The sequence below is a fragment of the Moschus berezovskii genome, chromosome 2 (genome assembly GCF_049115385.1).
Source record: "Moschus berezovskii isolate FMDL1 chromosome 2, NW_MosBer_1.0, whole genome shotgun sequence".
In the NCBI taxonomy this organism is placed as follows: Eukaryota; Metazoa; Chordata; class Mammalia; order Artiodactyla; family Moschidae; genus Moschus; species Moschus berezovskii.
In genome coordinates, this window is record NC_142461.1 from 5,016,632 (window position 1) to 5,036,866 (window position 20,235).

The 20,235-nt window shown below is 46.8% G+C and overlaps 1 protein-coding gene across 1 annotated transcript in view; it reads left to right on the plus strand.

Moving 5' to 3' along the window:
* The first annotated feature begins 206 nt into the window (after positions 1 to 206).
* The window catches only part of ALPL (alkaline phosphatase, biomineralization associated), an 89,799-nt gene continuing 69,770 nt past the window's right edge, over positions 207 to 20,235 (plus strand). Inside the window, exon 1 of the mRNA XM_055397705.2 lies at positions 207 to 832. The gene's annotated coding sequence lies outside the window, so the exon portion shown is untranslated. The remainder of the gene's footprint in view (positions 833 to 20,235) is intronic.

Here is a 20,235-nt window from a genome sequence, read left to right on the forward strand (position 1 = left end):
TGCCATTTCTAGACCATCAGAGCAAGGCGGGGCCAGAGACCGTGCCTTGTCCAAACTTGTCATTTCACAAATAAGGAAATAAGGTTTTGGTGTTAACAGTGGCTCCTGCCAAGGAGGGATTAGTGTGTGTACTTTAATTATGGGCGGGTCCTAGCACACAGTGGGCTCAGAACAAAAATATTCACTGAGAGCTTCCCCAGTGGCTCAGTTGTAAAGAATCCTCTCGCCAGTGCAGGAGTCATGGGTTGGATCCCTGATCTGAGAAGATCCCGCGTGCCACAGGGCGACTCTACCCGCGTGTCACAACTATTGGCTGTGCTCTAGAGCCTGGAAACAGCAAATAATGAAGCCTGTGCGCCCGAGAGCCCATGCTCCGCAGTATGAGAAACTACGCACTGCAGCTAGAACCTGCTCACTGCAGCTAGGGCGGCCCCTGCTTGCACAACTAGAGGAAAGCCTGCGCAGCAACAAAGACCCGGGGCAGCTGGAAATACATAAGTAAATAAATTTTACCAAAAAAAGAAAGAAGCTTTACTGAATTTGAATAAATCTTCAGATTTGCTGGAGGAGAAAGGAAGTTGGAATCAGGTCTTGGTTGAGCAGGACTTCCCAGGTGGCGCAGTAGTAAAGAATCTACCTGCCAATACAAGAGCTGCAGGCTCGATCCCTGAGTCTGGAAGATCCTCTGGAGGAGGAGATGGCAACTCACCCCAGTATTTTTGCCTGATAATTCTATGGACAGAGGAGCTTTGTGCATTACAGTCCATGAGGTTGCAAAGAGTCAGACAAAACTGAGCGACTGAGCACACACTTGGGTGAGCTACTTCACAAGGTAAGGCGTGGTGGGAAGAAAGGGAGCTCTGTGACCGATTCTGACCCGCCTTCCTCCCAGTGAATGGTTGCCTAGTCTATGAACGTGCAGGGGCACCAACACTGGTGCTTTGGAGGAATTGTTTTTCTCCAAGTCCTCCCCTGGCTCCTCTTTGACATGCCGTGGCCAGCCCTGCTCTGGGGACTGGAGAAGGGCCATGCACTCTGGGGACCTTCGCTCACTGTCCCCAGGGATGCCACGCTCACCCTCTGGGGTTGCGGTCGTATCGATGGTTTCTACAGGCCATTTTAGGAAAGCTGCTTTCTGTCCCCTCCCTCTTGGGGGGAGGTCAGGTGGCATTGGGACAAGGAGAGTACTGTGATGCCAGCCATTGTTCTAAGTGTCCTTAAATGGATGTTTCTGGTATACTCTCCGGGCACACAGGTCCATGGAGGTTTAAGCAGGAGGAATAAGGGGGTGGGTTGGTTGCATCTTCTCTCCTTGGAGAAATAAGGAAGTTGGATTATTTGTGGTTCATTTTAGGGAGAAATAAGGAAGTTAATTTTTCTGAGTAAGGCATTTTTGGTGACCTGAAATAAAAATTTGGATGGAGGGAATTGTGAGGCTGTAACTGGAATTTTCAGGGATCTCCATGGGCCCAGGAGACAAGGAAACCTAACCACAGCCAGGCCGCTCTGGTGGTAGACCTGGGAACTGGAAGACTGAGACTGAAGTTACCTGCCCGGTGCCTTGGGCTCCAGGCCTCTCGTCTCGGTTCCTCTCCGATCGCTCACCATCTGCTCCCTTCTCCGCTCATGCAGTGGCTCCTCAGGTCCCACGGAGATCCCGGGAGAGCCTGAGCTTTCCTCTCTCATGGCCAGCAGTTGCCCTTCCACTAGTGGTTCTGACCGATTGTGGACTCGGGGGCCAAGTCTAGGCACTGGCCAAATCTGAGTTGATCAGCTGTGTCCAGAGGGATATGCGAGTGTGAGTGTGTGTGTGTGTGTGTGTGTGTGTGTGTGAAAGCGTGTGTTGGGATAGTGTGTGTGTGAAGGGATGTGTTGTGATAGCCCATGTGTGTGTGAAGGGCTGTGTTGGGATAGTGAGTGTGTGTGTGAAGGGCTGTGTGTGATTGTGCATGTGTGTGTGATTGTGAAAGGATGTGTTGTGATAGTGTGTGTGAAGAGATGTGTGTGATACTGTGTGTATGAAGGGATGTGTTGTGACAGCACATGTGTGTGAGAAGGGGTGTGTTGGGATAGTGTGTGTGTGTGTGAAAGGCTGTGTTGTGATTGTGCATGTGTGTGTGAAGGGATGTGTGTGATTGTATGTGTGTGTGTGTGATTGTTTGTGAATGGATGTGTTGTGATAGTGTGTGTGTGAAGAGATGTGTGTGATTGTGTGTGTGAAGGGATGTGTGTGTGTAAAGGGATGTGTGTGATTGTATGTGTGTGTGTGATTGTGAATGGATGTGTTGTGATAGTGTGTGTGTGAAGAGATGTGTGTGGTAGTGTGTGTGTGTATGAAGGGCTGTGTGTGATTGTGTGTGTGTGTGTGTGCGATTGTTTGTGAAGGGATGTGTGTGATTGTGTGTGTGTGTGATTGTTTGTGATGGGATGTGTGTGATTGTGTGTGATTGTTTGTGATAGGATGTGTTGTGATAGTGTGTGTGTGTGATTGTTTGTGAAGGGATGTGTTGTGATTATGTATGTGTGTGTGTGTGAAGGGATGTGTTGTGATTGTGTGTGTGATTGTGATGGGGTGTGTTGTGATTGTGTGTGTGTGATTGTGAAGGGATGTGTGTGATTGTGTGTGTGTGAAGGGATGTGTGTGATTGTGTGTGTGTGTGAAGGGATGTGTGTGATTGTGTGTGTGTGAAGGGATGTGTGTGATTGTGTGTGTGTGTGTGTGTGTGAAGGGATGTGTGTGATTGTGTGTGTGTGTGTGTGAAGGGCTGTGTGTGAGTGAAGGGCTGTGTGTGATTGTGTGTGTGTGTGTGTGAAGGGCTGTGCTGTGCATGTGTGTGTGTGAAGGGCTGTGCTGTGCGTGTGTGTGTGTGAAGGGCTGTGTTGTGAGAGTGTGTGAAGGGCTGTGTTGGACAGCTCCCTGGGGTAACAGGCGCTGGGGCAGGGCTTCCCCTGGGATGAGGGCGCTGCAGGCAGGTCCTCTCAGTCCGTGTGTCTTCTCTCCGTGGAGAGCAGTGAGGGTGAGGGGCTGTCCTCTCAGTCAGAACCAAGGAGTGAAGGCGTTTTGTAACAGAAGAAAGTGGAATGACAGCCTTTCATCAGCTGCATGTCCAGACGCCCTCATAAGCCAGTCCTCAGTTCTTGATGAGCCGTCATGCTGGCCCTGCACGGCCAATGCATCCATGGCTGATTGGCCCAGGAGTGGACATGTGGCCCAGGGGGACCAATCCCGTTCTCTCCTGGGCACTGGGGGACCAATCCCGTTCTCTCCTGGGCACTGGCACTGCCACACCTCAATGTGGTTGCTAGAAGCCCTAGGGGATGGGGTCAGGTCCTGCTGCAAAGACTGGCAAGAATGGAGAGTGGGTTTACAGGGAGAGGAGAGTGAAGCAAGTTCAGAGAGAAGAAACAAAGTCTAAAATTGGTCTGAAAGCCTAAAACTGGTGACTGATCAAATCCCTGCTTCCAGCCAGCCACTTTGGAAAACAGTATGGAGGTGTCTCAAAAAACTCAAAATAGAACTATTAGGTTGGTGAAAAAGTAATTGCAGTTTTGGACTGTGAATTTTAAATCATTATAACTAGGCTCAAACACATCTTTATTAATCAAAGTAGGAACCTTTACAATTAACACATTTTTGTCAATGAGAAATAAGTTTGTTTATTCCTATAGCATAAAAATCTGTGCTTTGGGATTTGAGGGACTCTTGCACACCATATTCTGCCTCCTGCTGGTGATGGAAGCATTTTCCCTGCAAAAAGTTGTCAAGATGCATGAAGCAGTGGTACTTGGTTGACAAGAAGTCAGGTGAATATGGTGGATGAAGCAAACTTCGTAGCCTGATTTGTTCAACTTTTGAAGCTTTGGTTGTGCTATGTGCAGTCAGGCATTGTCGTGGAGAAGAATTGGGCCCATTCTGTTGACTGCAGAATGCTGGCTGCGAGTGTTGCCATTTTCGGTGCATCTCATTGATTTGCTGAACATACTTCTCAAATGTAATAGTTTTGCCAGGATTCAGAAAGCTGTAGTGGTTCAGATGGGCAGCAGGCCATCGAACAGTGACCATGACTTTTTTTGGCTTTGGGAAGTGTTTTGGAGCTTCTTCTTGGTCCACCACTGAGCTGGTCATTGCTGGTTGTCATATAAAATGCACTGTTCATTGCATGTCACAATCCGATCCAGAAATGGTTTTTGTTGCATAGAATAAAAGAAGACAACACTTCAAAATGATTTTTTTGACAGTCAGCTCATGAGATACCCATTTATCAAGCTATTTCACTTTTCCAGTTTGCTTCAAATGCTGAATGACTGTAGAATGGTCGATGTTGAGTTCTTTGGCAACTTCTCGTGTAGTTGTAAGAGGATCAGCTTTGATGATCTTCTCAACTGGTCATTGTCAACTCCTGATGGCTGGTCATTTCACTCCTCATCTTCAAGGCTCTCACCTCCTTAAGAAAACTTCTTGAACCACCACTGCACTGTACGTTCCTTAGCAGTTCCTGGGTCATATGTGTTGTTGATGTTACAATTTATCTCTGCTGCTTTACAGCCCATTTTGTATTCAAATGAGAAAATTGCTCAATTTGCTTTTTGTCTAACATTATTTCCCTAGCCTAAAATAAACATAAAATGCACAGTAAGTATTAAGTCCTTAAAGTAAGAAACACACATTAAAATGATGTAGAACATAACCACATTTATTTCAGAATGTATTCCTATATAAAATAGCAAATTTCAACAATGCAAAACCGCAATTATTTTTGCACCAACCTAATGCTCTATGGCTCAGAAGTGAAAGCAATGGCAGATTTTATTTTCTTGGGCTCCAAAATCACTACAGATGGTGACTGCAGCCATGAGATAAAAGACACTTGCTCCTTTGAAGGAAAGCTGTGACAAACCTAGACAGCATATTAAAAAGCGGAGACATCACTTTGCAGGCAAAGGTCCATATAGTCAAAACTCTGGTTTTTCCAGTAGTCATGTATAGGTGTGAGAGGTGGACCATCAAGAAGACTGAGCACCAAAGAACTAAAGCTTTCAAATTGTGGTGCTGGAGATTCTTGAGAGTCGTTTGGACTCCAAAGAGATCAAACCAGCCAATCCTAAAGGAAATCAACCCTGAATAATCATTGGAAGGACTGATGCTGAAGCTGAAGCTCCAGTACTTTGGCCACCTGATGGGAAGAGTCAACTCATTAGGAAAGACCAGAATGCTGGGAAAGGTTAAAGGCCACAGCAGAAGGGAGTGGCAGAGGATGGATGGTTAGATAGCATCACTGACTCAATGGACATGAATCTGAGCAACTCTGGGAGGTAGTGGAGGACAGAGGAGCCTGGTGTTCTACAGTCCATGAGGTCGTAAAGAGTCAAACACAACTTAGCGACTAAACAGCAAATACAACATGACTCAGAAATTCCACTCCTTGGTATATATCTGGGAAAAATAAAAAGAAAGAAAGAAAAGAAAACACTAATTCAAAAAGATAATGTTCTAGTGGCTCAGAAGTAAAGAATCTGCTCGCAGTGCAGGAGACACAAGAGATGAAGGTTTGATCCCCTTGTCAGGAAGGTCCCCTGAAGAAGGGAGTGGAAACCCACCCCAGTATTCTTACATGGTGCATTCCACAGATAGAAGAGCCTGGAGGGCTATACGCCATGGGGTCACAAAGAGTAGGATACGGCTGAAGAGACTTAGAAGAAGGGAAATTGAAATGGAGATAGTCCAGTTCAGACTTCAGAAACAGGAGAGTAGACCTTTGCCCTCGCTTCTGAACTGTCTGGACACTGCCCAGATTCCATGCCTGCCCCCAAACACAGCCAGTCATGCAGCACTTCAGATAAGAAAGGGAGTGGGTCTCCGAATTCTTGAGCCCCTGGAGGCCTGGCCAACCAGGGTTTAAGGAAATCCTGTGACTCACAGATGATACCACTTTAATGGCAGAACGTGAAACACCCTCTTGATGAAGGCGAAAGAGGAGAGTGAAAACACTGGCTTAACCAGGTGAAAGGCGGCCTTCAGAATGGGGGAAAACAACAGCAAACGAAGCAACCGAGAAAGAACTAATCTCCAAAATACACAAGCAGCTCACGCAGCTCAATGCCAGAAAAGCGGACAAGCCAGTCCAAACGTGGGCCAAAGAACTAAGCAGACATTTCTCCAGAGGAGACATACGGATGGCCAACAAACACATGAAGAGATGCTCAGCATCGCTCATTACCAGAGAAACGCAAATCAAAACCACAGTGAGCTACCTTCTCACAGCGGTCAGAATGGCTGCCATCAAAAGTCTACAAACAAAAAATGCTGGAGAGGGTGTGGAGAAAAGGGAACCCTCTCATGCTGTTGGTGGGAATGCAAACTGGTCCAGTCATTATGGAGAACAGTGTGGAGATTCGAGAACAGTGTGGAGATTCCTTAAAAAACTGGGAATAGAACTGCAATCCCACTGCTGGGCATACACACCAAGGAAACCAGAATTGAAAGAGACACATGTACCCCAATGTTCATCACAGCACTGTTTATAATAGCCAGGACATGGAAGCAACCTAGATGTCCATCGATGGATAAGGAAGTTGTGGTACACATACACAATGGAATATCACTCAGCTACAGAAAAAGAACACATTTGAATCAGTTCTAATGAGGTGATGAAACTGGAGCCTATCATACAGAGCAAAGTAAGCCAGAAAGAAAAACACCAATACAGTATAATAACACACATATATGGAATTTAGAAAGATGGTAATGATGACCCTCTATGCAAGACAGCAAAAGAGACACATATGTAAAGAACAGACTTTTGGACTCTGCGGGAGAAGGCGAGGGTGGGGTGATATGAGAGAATAGCACTGACACCTGTATTTTTTCAACGTAGATGACATGTGCAAGTTGCCATATGTAAAATAGATGATGAGTGCAAGTTCGATGCATGAAGCAGGGCACTCGAAGTCGGTGCTCTGGGACAACCCAGAGGGACGGGGTGGGGAGGGAGGTGGGAGGGGGGTTCAGGATGGGGGACACGTGCGCACCTGTGGCTGATTCTCATCGATGTGGTGGCGAAAGCCAGCACAGTATTGTAAAGCAATTATCCTCCAATTAAAATAAATTAATTTAAATAAGAAAAAGCTGGCTTAAAAATCAACATTCAAAAAACGAAGATCATGGCATCCAGTCCCATCACTTCGTGGCAAATAAATGGGGAAAAAGCAGAAACAGGGTTGGATTTCATTTTCTTGGGCTCCAAAATCACTGCAAACGGTGACTGCAGCCATAGAATTTAAAGACGCTTGCTCCCTGGAAGAAAAGCTATGACAAACCTAGACAGCGTATTAAAAAGCAGAGACATTATTTTGCTGATAAAGGTCCATCTAGTCAAAATTACGATTTTTCCAGTAGTCATAAATGGGTGTGAGAGTTGGACCATAAAGAAAACTGAGCGCTGAAGAATTGATGTTTTTGAACTGCGGCGCTGGAGAAGCCTCTTGAGAGTCCCTTGGACTGCAAGGAGATCCAGCCAGTCAATCCTAAAGGAAATCAGTCCTGAATATTCATTGGAGGACTGGTCCTGAAGCTCCAATACTTTGGCCACCTGAAGGGAAGAGTTGACTTACTGGAAAAGACTCTGATGCTGGGAAAGATTGAAGGCAGGAGGAGAAGGGGACGACAGAGGATGAGATAGTTGGATGGCATCATTGACTCAATGGACATGGAAATAGTGAAGGACAGGGAAGCCTGGTGTACTGCAGTTCAAAGAGTCGCAAAGAATCCGACACAACTTCACGACTGAACAACAACAAATCTCATAAGATAAAACAAACAGCCTTGTAAAAGTGTTAAAGTAAAACCAGAGGTGCATTTTTGCACACAAACTGATGATGATATCAGTTTGCAGCCTAGGGTTTTAAGTGGTAACCCCCCAAACTGCAATTTGAAGTCTTACCAGTGGAGTGGACGCACTGCCTGGGACCTTTTCCCAATTGGGAGTCCAAATTGCTGTGACTCGGGACTTCCATCACTGTTTAGTTCTGGACGTTGGTCGACCCACTTTGGTGATGTATGTGCTGTTCCTCTTCTCTATTGTTTCTATTTCCCTTTTCTTTTAATGACTGTATATTGAAATTAAGTTAAATAATCCTTCATTAAATATTAAAGTTGTTTATCTGTGTGTAACGAGTGGTTTCTTTTGTATACAAATCCTTCGAACCTGAAATGAAAGTGAAACTTTCAGCAAAACAATCACCCTAATGTTTCTAGCAGCATTGTTTACAATAGCCAAGACACAGAAGCAACCTAAATGTCCATCAACAGATGACTGGATAAAGATGTGGGTGTATATACAATGGAATATCACTCGGCCACAAAAAATAATGATATTTTACCACTTGCAGCAACATGGATGGACTTGGAGGGTCCCAACCTAGATAGCATATTACAAAGCAGAGACATTACTTTGCCAACAAAGGTCCATCTAGTCAAGGCTATGGTTTTTCGTGTGGTCATGTATGGATGTGAGAGTTGGACTGTGAAGAAAGTTGATTGCAGAAGAATTGATGCTGGAGAAGACTCTTGAGAGTCCCTTGGACTGCAAGGAGATCCAGCCAGTCCATTCTAAAGGAGATCAATCCTGGGTGTTCATTGGAGGGACTGATGCTAAAGCTGAAACTCCAATACTTTGGCCACCTCATGCGAAGAGTTGACTCACTGGAAAAGACTCTGATACTGGGAGGGATTGGGGGCAGGAGGAGAAAGGGACGACAGAGAATGAGATGGCTGGCTGGCATCACCGACTCGATGGACGTGAGTTTGAGTGTACTCCGGGAGTTGGTGATGGACAGGGAGGCCAGGCGTGCTGCGATTCATGGGGTCGCAAAGAGTCGGACACGGCTGAGCGACTGAACTGAACTGAACTGAACTGAAGCTTAGTGACACAAGTCAGACAGAGAAAGAAAAATACCGTTTGATATCCCTTATATGTAGAATCTAAAAAATAAAACAAATCAGTGAATATAACAAAAGAGAAACTGACTCACAGATAGAGAGAAGAAACTAGCGGTTCCCAGAGGGGAGAGGGAAGCAGGAAGGAGCAAGACAGGGGGAGTGAATTACAAGGTGCAAACAACTATATACAGAACACAAGGATATATTGTGCAGCACAAAGGCCGTAACCAATACTTTACAATAACTGTAAATGTGGCAAAACCCTTAAACATGGCAACTCGCTTTATTGTATGTCAGAGACTTGTATTGTGCAGCAGCTCTATGTCAGTAGGAAAAAGAATGGAACATAAAGGCTTTTGAACATCTTCCCTGAGGAAAAAAAAATCTTTGCTTCCAGTCACTTCTGGAATACCGACTGCCTCCCTGCCCTTGGCTGTCATGGACAAACTTCCCTTTAATAAATGCCTCTTTTCTGTTCATCCAGCAGGAGTGGTTTTCTGTTACCAGCAAGTAGACACTCATTAATACATGTATAATAAGATAATAATTATACTTATTGAATGTTTACTGTGTGTCACTCTCCCCAGGGGTTTGTACGGATTTTAAACCCCTCAACAGCTCTATGTGTGGGTGGGTATGTATTATTATTCCCATTTCACAGTCAAAGAAACTGAGGCACAGACAGGTTCGCTTGCTCAAGGTTGAACACAGCTAGCGGAGAAAGATTTTTTTTAATCAGTTGATATTTATTTTTACATTATTTTGAGAATCTATACCTGGGAACACTTAACACTTTTTTTATTGGAGGACAGTTGATTTACAATGTTGTGTTAGTTTCAATACAGCAAAGTGAGTCAGTCATACATATATCCACTCTTTTCTTTAGATTATTTCCCCATATAGGTCATTATAGTGTGTTCAGTAGAGTTCCCTATTCTATACAGTAGGTCATTATTAGTTATGTATGTTATATATTGGGTTGGAAAGAAGGTTCGTTTGGATTTCTCCATAACATCTAATGGAAAACCCCAAATGAATGTCTTGGCCAAGCCAATACAAAGTACTGTATATATGTCAATCCCAATCTCCCAATTTATCCCTCCCCCCACCTTACCTCCTTGTAATCATAAGTCTGTTTTCTTTTATTTTTTTAAATTAACCAATTTATTTTAATTGGAGGCGAATTACTTTAATATTGTAGTGGTTTTTGCCATACACTGATGTGAATCAGCCTGGAGCAAGATTTTGTTTTGGCTGTTGCTGGTCTTCAAGGCTTCATGGGTTTTCTCTAGCTCAGTGAGTGTGGGCTGCTCTCTTGCGGTCCCAGGCTACTCACTGCGGTGGCTCGTCTTAGCGTGCAGCAGGGGCTCTAGGACCCTGGCTCCCGGGCTTTAGAGCACAGGCTCAACAGTTGTGAGGCAGGGGTTTCATTGCGCCCAGATCAGGGATCAAGCCCATGTCTCCTGCCTTGGCAGGCGGATTCTTTACCACGGAGCCGCCAGGGAAGCCTGTGGAGCGGGCTTTAGAGTCTGGGCCGCTGTCCATTAAGACAGAGTTTTCAGTTGAGACCGCCGGCAGGTGGGGGCATGTCTGGGGGCCTTCTGACCACACCCCTCTCCATCGCATGCTCGCTCCAGCCCTGCATCCACACAGAAAGCTCAAGCGGGAGGAGCTGGCATCTGAGGTGGAGGGATTGCCCTCTGACCCCTTGCCCTGCCCACCCACACCCCCAGAAGTAGAGGGAAAGTCCAGAGTCCCTGGGTTTCCATGACACTGCACTTCAGGGCGGGTAAACATTAAACTCCTTCCTTCCTCTGAGTGCTCAGAGACCTCTGGAACCTCAGAAGAGGCTGGAAAGGGGACGAGACTATTGGGAAGGTGCAACATGTGGTCCCTCCCCTTCCAGAATCACTTTGGGGGCGCTTCCTTAATGACCAGCAGTGCATCCTGTCTCCTGCATGCTGGCCACCTGCTCCTGACTTGACTGCCAAGCCTCTGATTTTCTGTCTGTAAAATGGGGCTCATAATAACCCCACCCAGAGGAGAAAATAGGATAATATATCCAGAGGGCTGCAAAACCTGGACGGGATTCTGAAAATGTGGATGTATTAAGCCAGAAGAGCAGGGTCTTTGTGTTTTTCTCCATAAGGGAGAGAAACCACGTCCTGAATACTTCACTGAAAGTGAAGTTGCTCAGTTGTGTCCAACTCTTTGCGACCCCGCGGACTGTAGCCTACCAGCCTCCTCCATCCATGGGATTCTCCAGGCGAGTATACTGGAGTGGGTTGCCATTTCCTTCTCCAAGGGATCTTCCCGACCCAGGGATCGAACCCAGGTCTTCCGCATTGGAGGCAGACGCTTTGAGCCACTGGGAAAAATCTTACCTGAATGTAGGCGGTTTCATACATCTCCTGTGATCCCCTTCTTTGAGTTTTTGTTTTATTTTGTCTTGCTTTAAAAACAAATGGTTTATCGATTCTATTTAATTTTGGTTGCACGGGGTCTCTGTTGCTGCCCGCGGGCTTTCTCTAGCTGCAGAGAGTGGAGGCTGCTCTTCTGTGGCTCACGGCTTTCTCACGTGGTGGCTTCTCTTGTTGTGGAGTACGGGTTTGGCTGCTCTGCGGCAGGTGGGGTCTTCCCAGACCAGGGATCAAACCGTGACCCCTGCCTTGGCAGGTGGATTCTTAACCATTGCACCACCAGGGAAGCCCTGTTTTGCTTTTAAGTTGGGAAAGATAGTTTCCTGGTGGCCTAGCGGTTAGGATTCTGGACTTTCACTGCCAAGGCCCAGTACATTTCTTATTTGGTGCAAATTTGGCCCAGGTTCGACCCCTGGTCAGGGAGCTGAGACCCCCACGTGCCTCAACTAAAGATCCTATGTGTCAGCACTAAGACCTGGAGAAGTCAACTAAAACAGATGATTTTTTAAAAAATGAGTAAATCGTGAAAGAGAAATGCCAAGGTGTTAAATGGATTCGCTGTGTGATGAGACTACAGCGTATTTTAATTTACTTTTTCTTTTTTGGATTCAGACTTTCTAACGTGAACTGAGATGATTTATATCTTTAACAACATACCTTACTGTATCCATATAAAACATTTATTATTAATTTCAAAGTGCTTTGGCAAATATAGAGCCTATAAATGCAAGCGTGTGAGTACTCGCCTAAGTCCTAGAGCCACGTGGGGGAGATATTTGTGACTTACCTCCCCGTCACCCACCCCCCTTCTGACCTTTCCAAGCAGGGTGGGTAGGCTGGGACTTTATCCTGTCTCTACGGGTGGGCCTGGATTGGCTTATGTCAACCACTGTGGTGGTTGGTTTAGGGAGTCTGTGAAGGAGGCTTGGCTTTTCATACTATACAAGGGGTCCTCCATGCAAAAATACAGTAGTGCATTGCCATTTCCTTGTCCAGTGGACCTCATCTTGTCAGAACTCTTCACTGTGACCTGTCCATCTTGGGTGGCCCAGCACCGTATGGCTCATTGCTGCATTGAGTTACGCAAGTCCCTTTGACATGACAAGGAGAAGGGGGTGGCAGAGGATGAGATGGTTGGATACATCACCAGCTCAAGGGACATGAAATTGGGCAAACTCTGGGAGATAGTGAAGGACAGAGGAGCCTGGTGAGCTCTGTCCATGGGGTTGCAAAAGAGTCAGACACGACTTAGGGATTGAACGACAACAATGGAGGTTTGGTCCATGAGACAATTCCAAGACTGGTGTTTGTTTGGGGAAACAGATTTCCACGTTTTTGATATATTGCAGGTGATATGTCATCTGGGAACCTCCACCTGGATGCAAACGGGGCCAAAAGGAGCTGAGAAGTGAAAAGAGAGAGAAATCGGGTCCTAGTACATCACTGAGCCACCAAGGATAAAAGCCTCTCCCACGTGTAGACTTGCCTGTTTCATGAGCCAATAAATTTCCTTTAGTTTCAAAACTGGTTTGAGGACTTCCCTGGCAGTCCAGTGGTTAAGAATCTGCCTGCCAGTGCAGAGGACAGGGGTTTGATCCCTGGTATAGAAAGATTCCACGTGCCGCAGGGCAACTAAGCCAGTGTGCCACAACTACTGAAGCCCACACGCTCTAGAGTCTGTGCTCTTCAACAAAAGAAGCCACTATAAGGAGAAGTACCCCAACTAGATACATCGCAACTACAGAGTATCGCAACCGTGCATCGCAACTCGAGAGCAGCCCCTGCTCAACACAACTGGAAGAGAAGCCTGCGAGCAGCAAGGAAGACCCGGTGCACTCAAAACTAAGTAACAAATAAATTTTTAAAAAATTTTAGTTTGACAAATTAGACTTTGTGTGTGTGCGTGTGCTAAGTCACTGCAGTCATGTGTGACTCTGTGCAACCTTATGGCCTGTAGCCCACTGGGCTCCTCTGTCCATGGCGATTCTCCAGGCAAGAATACTGGAGTGAGTTGCCATGCCCTCCTCCAGGGGACTCTTCCTGACCCAGGGATTGAACCCATGTTTCTTATGTCTCCTGAACTGGCAGGCAGGTTCTTTACTACCAGCACCACTTGGAAGCCAAGAGTTTGAAATTTACAACTTCTTAACTGATGAGCAAACGGGGACGTGAAGTAGGATGCTGCAAATCACAGATCCTCCAGTGCAGAACTTGTGGGGCAGAGGAGGGCAATACAGCACAGGTGGAACAGGGATTTTTGGCTGGGAGGTTGGCTATTCTAAAATAGCTGGAGGCAAAGGAGTCAGTGTGGTCGCAGTTTGTTGAATCTTGGAATTCAAACCAGGGGCCTCCAAGGCTGCTCTTTTATGAAACTCGTGGGAAAATCTCAAGATTTTGGAGGCTGCTCATTTCTTCCAGTCATTAATAAATTCCTACAAGAAAGAGACGTGTGTGACTCCTTTGAAATTGGACAGGTTGAAAGGAGAGGAAGAAAAAGTAGGCAATTTAGACCTGAGGCCTGTGGTCCAAGTTGACAGTAAGCCCAGGATTCCAGCCAAAAAGTGGAATTCTCCACGCTCCGCTATATTTAGGGTAAGCAGAGGCCAGCAGGTGGGGGCTTAGCAGGAGATGAACCTGAAGACTCCTCAGGTCCCTCCTAAGCACACTCCATGAAGCAGTCTTTGTCTGAGATGATTTTTGGGGGACTATGCCACATGACTTGCAGAGTCTTAGTTCCCTGAGCGGACATTGAACCCAGGCCCTGGTTGAAAGCACTAAGTCCTAACCAGGGAATTCCTGAGCATTCTTTGTCTGACAATGAGACCCAGATCCTCCTCTTATGCTTCTGCAAACTGTGGTGGTGGTGGTTTAGCCGCTCAGGCGTGTCCGACTCTTGCAACTCTGTGGACTATAGCCCGCCAGGCTCCTCTGCCCATGGGATTCTCCCAGGCAAGAATACTGGAGCGGGTTGCCATTTCCTTCTCCAGGGGATCTTCCCAAACCAGGAATCGAACACAGGTTTCCTGCATTGCTGGCAGATTCTTTACCAACTGTGCTATCAGGGAAGCCCCCGCACACTGTAGACATGAGGCCAACTAGAAACATCTCTCCAAACTGGCTAAGACATGAAAAGGAAGAAGCCGTCCATTAAAGGGAGGACAGGAGGCTACACTGAGCCCGAGGCCGGCTGTCAGGAGGCGAATAGCCACAGGACACTTGGAAACACAAAAATGGGGCAAAGTCCTCATGGACTTGTTGTTGCTCAGTCATGTCCGACTCTCTGTGACCCCATGGACTGCAGCGCACCAGGCCTCCCTGTCCTTCACCATCTCCCGGAGCTTGCTCAAACTCAAGTCCATCAAGTCGGTGATGCCATCCAAACTTTTCATCCTCTGTCGTCCCCTTCTCCTCCCACCTTCAATCTTTCCCAGCATCAGGGTCTTTTCCAATGAGTCAGTTCTGCGTGTCAGGTGGCCAAAGTACTGGAGTTTCAGCTTTAGCATCAGTCCTTCCAATGAACACCCAGGATTGATCTCCTTTAGAATGGACTGGTTGGATCTCCTTGCAGTCCAAAGGACTCTCAAGAGTCTTCTCTAACACCACAGTCCAAAAGCATTAATTCTTCAGCACTCAGCTTTCTTTATAGTCCAACTCTCACATCCATACATGACTGCTGGAAAAAATCATAGCTTCGACTAGATGGACCTTTGTTGGAAAAGTATTGTCTTTGCTATTTTAATACACTGTCTAGGTTTATCACGGGCTTCCCCCACAGCTCAGCTGGCAAAGAATCTGCATGCAATGACCCGGGTTTGATTCCCGGGTCGGGAAGATCCCCTGGAGAAGGAAATGGCAACCCACTCCAATATTCCTGCATAGAGAATCCCATGGACAGAGAAGCCTGGCGGTCTACAGTCCATGGGGTCACAAGAGTCAGACACGACTTAGCGACTAAAGAGAGAGAGGGTTGTCATAGTTTTCCTTCCAAGGAGCAAGTGTCTTTTAATTTCATGGCTGCAGTGATTTCATCTGCAGTGATTTTGGAACCCAAGAAAATAAAGTCTGTCACTGTTTCCATTGTTTCCCCATCTATTTGCCATGAAGTGACGGGACCAGATGCCATGCTCTTCATTTTTTGAATGTTGAATTTTAAGCCAGCTTTTTCACTCTTTTCTTTCACTTTCAACAAGAGGCTCTTTAGTTCCTCTTCGCTTTTGCCATAAGGGTGGTGTCATCTGCACATCTGAGGTTATTGATATTTCTCCCGGCAATCTTGATTTCAGCTGAGCTCCACTCAGCTTGGCACTTTGCATGATGTACTCTGCATATAAGTTAAACAAGCAGAGTGACAATATACAGCCTTGAGTACTCCTTTCCTAGTTTGGAACCAGCCCATTGTTCCATGTCCAGTTCTAACTGTTGCTTCTTGACCTGCATACAGGTGTCAGAGGAGGCGGGTGAGATGATCTGGTATTCCCAACTCTTGAAGAATTTTCAACAGTTTGCTGTGGTCTACATAGTCAAAGACTTTGGCATAGTCAATGAAGCAGAAGTAGACGTTTTTCTGGAATTCTCTAGCTTTTTCTACGGTTCAGCGGATGTTGGCAATTTGGTCTCTGGTTCCTCTGCCTTTTCTAAATCCAGCTTGTACATCTGGAAGTTCTCGGTTCACATACTGCTGAAGCCTAGCTTGAAGGATTTTTGAGCATGACTTCGCTAGCATATGAGATGAGTGCAATTGTGTGGTAGTCTGAACATTCTTTGGCATTGCCCTTCTTTGGGATTGGAATGAAAACTGATCTTTTCCAGTTTTGTGGCCACTGCTGTGTTTTCCAAATTTGCTGGCATATTGACTGCAGCACTTTAACAGCATCATCTTTTAGGATTTGAAATAGCTCAGCTGGAATTCCATCACCTCCACTAACTTTGTTTATAAAAAACATCTAACTTTGATGTTTCCTAAGGCCCACTTGACTTTGCACTCCAGGATGTCTGGCTCTAGGTGAGTGATCACACCATCGTGGTTATCTGGGTCATTACCTGACCTGCCTCTTGAGAAACCTGTATGCAGGTCAGGAAGCAACAGTTAGAACCAGTCATGGAACAACAGACTGGTTCCAAATAGGAAAAGGAGTATGTCAAGGTTGTATATTGTCACCTTGCTTATTTAACTTATATGCAGAGTACATCATGAGGAACGCTGGGCTGGAAGAAGCACAAGCTGGAATCAAGATTGCTGGGAGAAATATCAATAACCTCAGATATGCAGATGACACTACCCTTATGGCAGAAAGTGAAGAGGAACTCAAAAGCCTCTTGATGAAAGTGAAAGAGGAGAGTGAAAAGGTTGGCTTGAAGCTCAACATTCAGAAAACAAAGATCATGGCATCTGGTCGCATCACTTCATGGGAAATAGATGGAAAAACAGTGGAAACAGTGTCAGACTTTGTTTTTTTGGGCTCCAAAATCACTGCAGATGCTGATTGCAGCCATGAAATTAAAAGACGCTTGCTCCTTGGAAGGAAAGTTATGACCAACCTTGATAGTATATTAAAAAGCAGAGACATTACTTTGCCGACCAAGGTCCGTCTAGTCAAGGCAATGGTTTTTCCCGTGGTCATGTATGGATGTGAGAGTTGGACTGTGAAGAAAGCTGATCGCCGAAGAATCGATGCTTTTGAACTGTGGTGTTGGAGAAGACTCTTGAGAGTCCCTTATACTGCAAGGAGATCCAACCAGTCCATTCTAAAGGAGATCAATCCTGGATGTTCATTGGAGGGACTGATGCTAAAGCTGAAACTCCAATACTTTGGCCACCTCATGAGACGAGTTGACTCACTGGAAAAGACTCTGATGCTGGGAAAGGTTGGGGGCGGGAGGAGAAGGGGACGACGGAGAATGAGATGGCTGGATGGCATCACCGACTCTGTGGACATGAGTTTGAGTGAACTCCGGGAGTTGGTGATGGACAGGGAGGCCTGGCGTGCTGTGATTCATGGGGTCGCGGAGAGTCGGACACGACTGAGCGACTGAACTGAACTGAACTGAAGATCTTTTTTGCATAATTCTTCTGTGTATTCTAGCTACCTCTTCTTAATATCTTCTGCTTCTGTTAGGTCCATACCATTTCTGTCCTTTATTGTGCCCATCTTCGCATGAAATGTTCCCTTGGTATCTCCAATTTTTTTGAAGAGATCTCTAGTCTTTTCCATTCTATTGTTTTCCTCTATTTATTTGCATTGTTCACTTAGGAAGGCTTTCTTATCTCTCCTTGCTATTCTTTGGAACTGTGCATTCAGATGAGTATATCTTTCCTTTTCTCCTTTGCCTTTAGCTTCTCTTCTTTTCTCAGCTATTTGGAAGGCCTCCTGAGACAGCCATTTTGCCTTTTTGCATTTCTTTTTCTTGGGGATGGTTTTGTAGGCTTAGTAGGCGTTTGATCTATTTGCTATAAGAGCCGTAAGCCTTTCAGAACATTGCTAAAGAAATCCCCATGCTGCCAAATATCAGCCTGCCATCATCCAAGCCCTAAAGTATTCTTGGGCCCTCAAGTTTGCATCTGACAGGAAGTGGGAGGCAAAAGTGATATAGCCCCCAGGGAAGCATCTCCAAGGTCCATCTCAGACGTGTCCATTGAAGACAGGGAGAGGGATGGACAGCCAGGAGCATGGATGAACTTTCTGGAAGACTTTATCAGAGATGATCCAAGTCCTGTAAGTATGTGGTAGGGGGAGGGGGGAGGGGGGACGGGAGGAGATCTCTCCGCCACCCTGGGTACAAACTCTTTTCCTACTTATTTGGGATGCCTTCCTTCCTGTCTCCATTCTGGAAATGCCACGGGACTGCTATGGCTGGGCCTGCCTGAATCCGCTCTGATCTCTGGAATCCAGCCCCCAGCAGACAGCCTTGACCCTGCCTTTTGGCCTGCAGCCTTCTCCAGGGCTGAGAATAGGAAGCAACACTCTCCCTCTTGGAGTCTGGAGCCTGCTCACAAGTCCCTTTAGAAATAAAAGACAAAATAGAGACATTGTTCCTCAGACAATGGGGTTTTCTCACAGGGCGGGCGCCCCAGGCCTTTGTGAGGAAGGCTTCCTTTAAGTACAGCGGGGGCTGGCGGACACTCTCTGGTCATTTCTTAGGGTACTGAGCACAGGGCTGACTGCGGGGGGTGGGCGAGGGGGCTGGGACGGCAGATGAGCTGGAAGCTTGGGTTAGCACTGCCTGGGAGACCAGCCTGAGACGGAGAAGAGGGCTGAGCCAGGATGAGCCTCCAGGTGGGATGGCGCAGGCGGCGGGCGGAACTGGGGAGGGGGCAAGTCTGGGACCAGGGCTGAAGCTAGAGCTGGGAAGACGCTTGGGGGTTAGAGCTGGTCCTGGGAAGGGCTGTCGAGCGCTGCTCAAAAGCTCAGCTGAGGGGCTTCCTTGGTGGCTCAGTTGTAAAGAATCTGCCTGCCTGCCAATACTGGAGATTCAGGGTCGATCCCGAACCGGCAAGATCCCACACGCTGTGGAGCAACTAGCTCAGGAGCCACAGCTTTCGAGCCGGGGCTCTGGAACACGGGAACCACAACAGGAGAAGCCAGCGCAGAGGGAAGATCACACACGGCAACTAAGAGAAGGCCCCACTTGCCGCAACTAGAGAGGTTTGCTCAGCAACGAGAGACCCAGCAAGCCAAGAATAAATACTTACATAAAATTATTTTTTTAAAAAATCAGCAACTGCAGCAGCAAATGATTTAAAAAACCCAAAAACCCCAAAAAGCTCAGGCGTTCCCTATAGCTGAAATGGTAAAGAATCTGCCTGCAACGCAGGAGACCCGGGTTCGATCCCTGGGTCAGGAAGATCCTCTGAAGAAGGGCATGGCAATCCACTCCAGTGTTCTTGCCTGGAGAATTCCATGGACAGAGGAGCCTGGCGGGCTACCGTCCATAGGGTCGCAAAGAGTCAGGCACGACTAAGCGACTAACACTGCTACTCGCCACAGGCAGCCTGACTTCTCCCTGACAGTCTGGGTGATCTCAGGAAGGCTTTCTCTTGGCGTCCGTCTTCTCTATCAAGTGGCCTTGGGCTCAGAGCACACCCCTGCCCTTGGTTTAATGGTTAGCTTCTTCCTTGACTTGTCACAGCAGGGACAGAGCATGTGTGCGTGCTAAGTCGCTTCAAGTCGTCTCTGACTCTTTGCGGCTGCATGGACTGTAGCCCGCCAGGCTCCTCTGTCCATGGGGATTCTCCGGGCAAGAATAGTGCAGTGGGTCGCCATGCTCTTCTTCAGGGGATCTTCCCAACCCAGGAATGGAACCTTCATCTCTTATGTCTCCTGCATCGGCAGGCGGGTTTTTATTTTTTTTTAACCACTAGCACCACCTGGGAAGCCCAGCAGACACAGATATTGCTAGTTGGCCTCTTGTCCACAGTTCACTTCCCAGCAGACGCATCCCAGAGAGGAGCTGGGTCTCCTTGTCAAAGAGTGCTTGGGAATTCCCTTGTCTTCTCTCCCCTGAACACTCTTATGCCACGATCTGCCCCCTCCCAGCTCGCCTCCTCTCCCTAATGTCTGCTCTAGTTCTGTACTCATTCCCTTATCATCTAATTTACATATAACTTAATTATAATGTTGATTGTTTATTATCTGTCTTCCTTAACTGGAATGTCAGTTCCAGGAGGCCAGAAATCTCTGTCTTATTCACTTGTGTCGCCAGATCCTAGCACAGTGCCTGCACTGAGCAGGCACCCCATAAATATTCTTGAAAGAATAATTAGTTAAGTCTCTCTGAGCCAAGAGCTTCCTCATGCGAAAAGCGAGGGTGACATTAATGACCCTGCCTCGGTCTTACAGAGAGAAGTCAACGAAATTTCACCTGTAAAGAGCTTTACGC